We start from the raw sequence: 5,525 nt of genomic DNA, 5'->3' as shown, positions 1-5,525 counted from the left end.
TGGTCACATTACTTGAATTTTCATTGGATATTCTCATTGAGCTGGAACCAATGACTGTATTTTACATAACTGTAACTTCAATCAGTTGCAAATTCAAACATATGTGACTACTTTAGTGAATTCTTTCATACTAACCTGGACCTAGCTTTAAGGGCTGTCAAGTATTTAAAGAGTATGTCCAGGGCAGAATCACAAGCACTGCTTAGAGGGGGAGTAGGAAGGGACCTCTTCTCTGTTACCATCTAGTTTGACTCACACCTGAACACAGGAACCCATCCACAAGACACCCAAGACTTATTTTCCTTGGTCTCAGTGGGCAGAAATAGGAGTGCCATGGACATTGCAGATAGGAAGATTGTAGGTTGATGTAAGGGAAAAAATCCTAAAAATTTGAGTTGACTAAAAGTGGATTAGCCTGCCTCAGGAGGCAATGGATTCTCTGGGTCAGGGGGCCCTCCAGCAAAGCCTACACCACCACTTGTCCACTGTGTCAGAGGGGTGAGTTGGACTAGCTGGTCTCTGATGTGCCTCCACCTATGTGATACTGTGGTTTGGTCTTTCTTTCTATCTTTACCAATCATCTCTCTATCCATCCATCTATCCATTCATCCATCCATCCATCCATCCATCTATCTGTCTACATATCATCTATCTATTTATTCATCCATCCATCCATCTACCATTCTTCCATCTGGATATTTAATGATCTAACTTTTTATCTCTCCCTTCATCTATCCGTTCATCTTTATATCTGTCTACATTTCATCTATCTACCATTTGTCCATCTACCATTCTTCCATCCAGGTATTTAACCATCTACCTTTTTTATCTATCCATCCATCCATCCATCCATCCGTCCATCCATCCATCCATCCATCTCTCTAGGTAATTTCTAACTCTCTCACACACATCTGTCACCTTTGTAACCATTAGAATCTAAACAATCATTTTCCTTTTTTTCAGATGGGGAAATCAAGATAATAACAATCTCCTATTTCTGTAGTCAAAGGTAGTCTAGTTTAGGAAAGGATCATCCTTGAAGCCAGGAAGATTTCTGGTCCATAATAACTCTCTGACCTTGGCTTCTGGTCTCTAGACCAGTGGTGTCAAACTCAGAAACAAGGCTACTAATTTGTACTTAAGGATCATATGCTGACTTAGATAACACATATTAACATTATGTTCTATTATATTTTTATTTGTTTGTTTTTTTAATTTGGTTTGGGAAAGGCTTTGTGCTTGATTCTTTTGCTTGAGACAATTTGCTAAGATGGTTGGTAGAGAATGTGCCCACTGGCATAAGTAGAGTGGGTTTCTGTACCCAGGCATTCCCTCTACCTGTGGTGGTGACTATGGCACGTGTGCCAGATATGGGCATGTCCTCTATCGTCCCAGCACAGAGTTTACCAGAATTTGTTACTAGAAAGCCAGAGGGACATGAGGCTGGCCTGCTCTCCTCCCCTTCTCTACGAATGCCTAAAGACATCATCTGCCCCTCTAAAAGGTTCGCCATCACTGCCCTATACCAATGACCTCACAGGCCTTTTTCCATCCCTGTTTGTGCAGTACCTTTTGTAGCTTACAAAGCACTTTCCTCAGAATTACTCTGTGATGGAGGTGCTATTACCCCATTGTACAGATGAAACTTGTAGTGGGGAAATCCACTGGCCTGACCAGGTAATGGTCATTGGGCATTAGGCCCTAGCTCTTGTGTGGACCCAGCTCCCCTCTAAACTAGGCTATTCCTGTTGCGGAGAGCTCTCCCAACTAAGAACAACGATTAGCACATTAATTAGTTGGTTCCTGTCTCCCGGAGAGTTGCCAGACTTCACTGCAGTCCCACCTCCTCCTTTCTTTCTCCTTTGCTTTGGCAAGGTCAGGCTCTGCAAAAAGGTCCTCGTGTTTGGGATTAGTATGTTCTAAGAGAAAATAGGCTTGGGTGCCCCGTGTGCTCCTGGGCTGGCCAGCTAACTGTGTGTCCCGAGGAATGCTCTGTTCCCTGGCCCAGATTGCATCTGTGGCCCTGACCCTGACCTGAAATTGTGTGCCCTAGAGGAACCCCAGGAGAGAGGAAGGCTGGGGACATCCATCACGGCTGGAGGCCTTCAGTGCCCGGCCCTGGACGCATTTCATTTCCTTCAGGAAAGACAGAACTGATGAGGATGACAACAATTCTAGCTGACATTCCCAGGGTTGTTTTATGCTGTGTGTGACCTCACCCGATGAGGTAGCTGCCACCATCTTCTCCCCTTGACAGATGAGGAAACTGAGGTTCAGAGAGGCTGGGATTTGTCCAAGGTCACTCAGCTGGTCCAGGATCAGATGGGACTCAAACCCAGATCTCCCCAGATACCATTTCCAGGGTTCCACGCTGCCGGGAAGCTCCGATAATGGAGCTCTTTGTCACTCCTAGAATTGTGCGAGCTGGAAAAGAACGTGGAGGTCACCTCCTGACATCTCATTTCCTGTGGAATTAAAAAAACTAAATTTATTTTAGGAACACGGCCTCTGAAATATAGCAGCAACTGGCTGCTGGATAGGGGTTTGGACCTGGGTTTGCTTCCCAGCTCCACCTCCTCTAATCAGAGGTGTGACTCTGGGCAAGTCATTTATCCTCTGACCCTCAGTTTTACCTTCTGTAAAATGGGAGTAATAGTCACAGCTACTTCTCTGAGTTGTTGTGGGGCTTGAATGAAAGAAAGATACATGTAAAGAGTTCTGCAAACTGCTGGGTTCTCCAGAAATGGCAGCTGTTATCGCTGTAATGCAGCGCTGAAGGAATGTGGTCCCTTCCTGGAGCAGAGACCGCCTTTGTGCTTTTTTCCTGGTATCTCCAGGGCTTTGCCATTTCCCCCCTTTGACCTGGGGAAGGATACAGATGAGCAACAGTGTAAGGGACGGTCAGTGCTTGGGACTCAGTAGCAGGAAGAGGTTAAAGGTCTTCGACAGGGTGGGTTAGAGGTAGGATTTGAACCCTGGTCTTCCTGACTGCTGAGGCTTGCTAAATGTTGGATGAATGAATGGCGTGGGAAGACCTGGGTTCCAATCTCTGTATTAACGGTGTCCTCCATACAACAGGGTTTCCAACGTTGCCGTGCCAGGGTTGATACAGAATAGACAGAATTTGTTACTTCGAGGTCGAGGTTCCAGGTTCAGATCCTGTTCCTATTAATTACTAGCTAGGTGACCTTGGGCAAGTCCCTGCCTCAGTGGTAGGGACATGGTAAACACATCATAAATGCTTGTCCAATGCACTGACTTCCCCTCTCCAGCCTTCTCAAATAAAGCTGATTGACCTAGAGTGCCTCCAATCTCCCTTCCCGTTATTATTCCCCTTGAGGAAGAGCTCACTCCAAGGCAATATATATCCGTCACGCAGAGAGGGCATGAAGGCATTAGTCGGGAAGACCTGAGTTCAAATGCTACCTCACGCTCGCTGTGTGCCTGGCCCCGGTTTCCTTTTCTGTAAAAAGAGGGATGGCGGTGTACAGTTGCCATGAACACACACAGACACGCACTCACACACGGTCCAGTTTAGGGGCCAGCCTGAGCCCCGTCTCCCCTCAGCCTCCCAGTACGAATCTTCCAGGAATCACTCCGCATTATAAACAACCAACGCGTCCGCGCCAGGTCGGGTCCCTCCTGGGCATCCTTCGCATCGGGGCCCACTAAGGCGATCCGGGGCTTCCCGGCATTCAGATCCCGCAGGGGCCCGGGGAAGATGGGGAGGGGGAAGGGAGGAGGTGAAAGAGGGAGGCAGGGAGAGTGGGGGAAGGGAAGGGGGAAAGGGGAGTGGAGGAGAGGGAAAAGAGAGAGAGAGGAAGGGAGACTGGAAGGAAGGGGGGAGGGAGAAAGGATTGGGGGATGGGGAGGGGCGGGCGCTCTCTCTGAAACACCCCCACCCCCCACTCCGGGCTGCTGGCGGCCGATGACCTAGTTCTGGGAGCGAGATCGATTGGGCTATAAATAAGTCCGGGGGAGGCTTGGACGCCCCGCCCCTGGGCCGCCAGCCCTAGGCGCCGGGGCCGCTCTCATACTGCCATCTATAGTGGCTGGGAGAGAAAGCGTCGTGGGTGCCGCGGGCAGGGCCGGATGGGCTGGGGAGCCGGGGCCTGGAGCAGCCAAGGGAGGGAGGGGCTTCCTTGGGGAGACCGTGCTTAGAGATCGTCTGCACCGATTTCCTCCCTGTACTCGGGCTGACCAGCGTAGCAGAGAGTGCTGGGTCTAGGTCTTGAGGCAGCCGCAGAGAGAAAGACAGAGACGCAGGTTGGGAAGAAAGGATGGAAGGAGGAAGGGAAAGAGAGCAGAGAGGGAGAGAGGAGGAGAAGGAAAAGAGCAAAAAGAAATACAGGAGAGGGCAGCTACTGCCTTAGTGGACAGAGAGCCAGGTTTGGAGACAGGAGATCCGGGGTTCAAATGTGACCTCAGACACGTCCTGGCTGTGAGACCCTGGGCAAGTCACTTAACCCCCATTGCCTAACCCCTAGAGATCTTCTGTCTTGGAACCAATAAAGGGTTTTAGGGGGAAACAAGAAATCCAGGAAAGGGGGGGAAGACTAGGGAGAGAGGAGCAGAGTGGGAAGGGAGAGAGGAGGGCAGCTGGTCTTTTTTGCTGACTGGCTACTTCTTAGGGACACACAAGTATTAGGCAAAGTACTTTTCCAAGTTTCCTGAAATCAGTTGTTCCTAGAGGTTCTATTAAGAGCTTTCCTCTAAAACAACAACAACCTTCCTCTTGAGGCTGCTTGGTGGCTCAGCCAAAAGAGTGTTAGGCCTAGATACAGGAGGTCCTGGGTTCTAATGTGACCTCAGACATTCTTAGCAGTGTGACCCTGGGTAAATCACTTAACCTCCATGCCTCTCCCTTACTGCTCTTCTTTGTTGGAATCCACTGATTCTAAGATAGAAATAAAAGTTAAAAAAAAAAGCACTTTCCTCTTGGGGAATTGTTCCAGGACCTCACCAAAGCACTAGTAATGGTTGTCCCTGCTCTCAATACATTCAGAAGTAGTCACTAAGAACAGTCATGGGTGGCCCTGAGAGCTGCCCCATATTATAGGCTCTTTGCCTTCTTGTCCCTGAGGTCAAGTGAACCCACAGGCTTCTCTCTGCTGGGTGGAAGGAGGTTGAGCTCGCTATCAGCAGAATGACACCCTCCCAACTGAAGCAGGTTTGGATTCTAGACCTATGATGTCCAAGGGTTTGACATGTCAGAGGAGACTAACACGCCATCTGGTATGAACTGGACCACGATCCAAATTAAATCAACAGATGGTTATCGAACATCTGTTAGGTGAACACTAATGTCCTCCTCCCATGCCTTAGCATGTCGTGGAGTACAGATCTCCTCTACCTAAATCATATGATGAGGGCACCATCAAATAGAGCAAATTCAGGAAGGAACTAGATAGTTGGTGGAAGGGTGCAGGCTTAAAAGATGATTCTAAATGTGCAAATTTGTAGCTCCTAAATTTAAGAGCCAGCCTAGCCACTCCTGGAGAAGTAAAACTTGGAATAAAGGGGCT

At 48.7% G+C, this 5,525-nt stretch overlaps 1 long non-coding RNA gene across 1 annotated transcript; it reads right to left on the bottom strand.

Moving 5' to 3' along the window:
* Nucleotides 1-843: 843 nt before the first annotated feature.
* Nucleotides 844-3,935, bottom strand: LOC130456890 (uncharacterized). The gene is made up of 2 exons (XR_008915923.1): nucleotides 3,523-3,935; nucleotides 844-2,465 (listed from the first exon to the last, which is right to left on the bottom strand). It is a non-coding gene; the product is annotated as an uncharacterized LOC130456890 (long non-coding RNA).
* Nucleotides 3,936-5,525: the final 1,590 nt, after the last annotated feature.

The sequence above is a fragment of the Monodelphis domestica genome, chromosome 1, assembly GCF_027887165.1.
Source record: "Monodelphis domestica isolate mMonDom1 chromosome 1, mMonDom1.pri, whole genome shotgun sequence".
Taxonomy (NCBI): Eukaryota; Metazoa; Chordata; class Mammalia; order Didelphimorphia; family Didelphidae; genus Monodelphis; species Monodelphis domestica.
The sequence above is the reverse complement of the archived record's forward strand: the minus strand, read 5'-3'. Positions and strand labels throughout refer to the sequence as shown.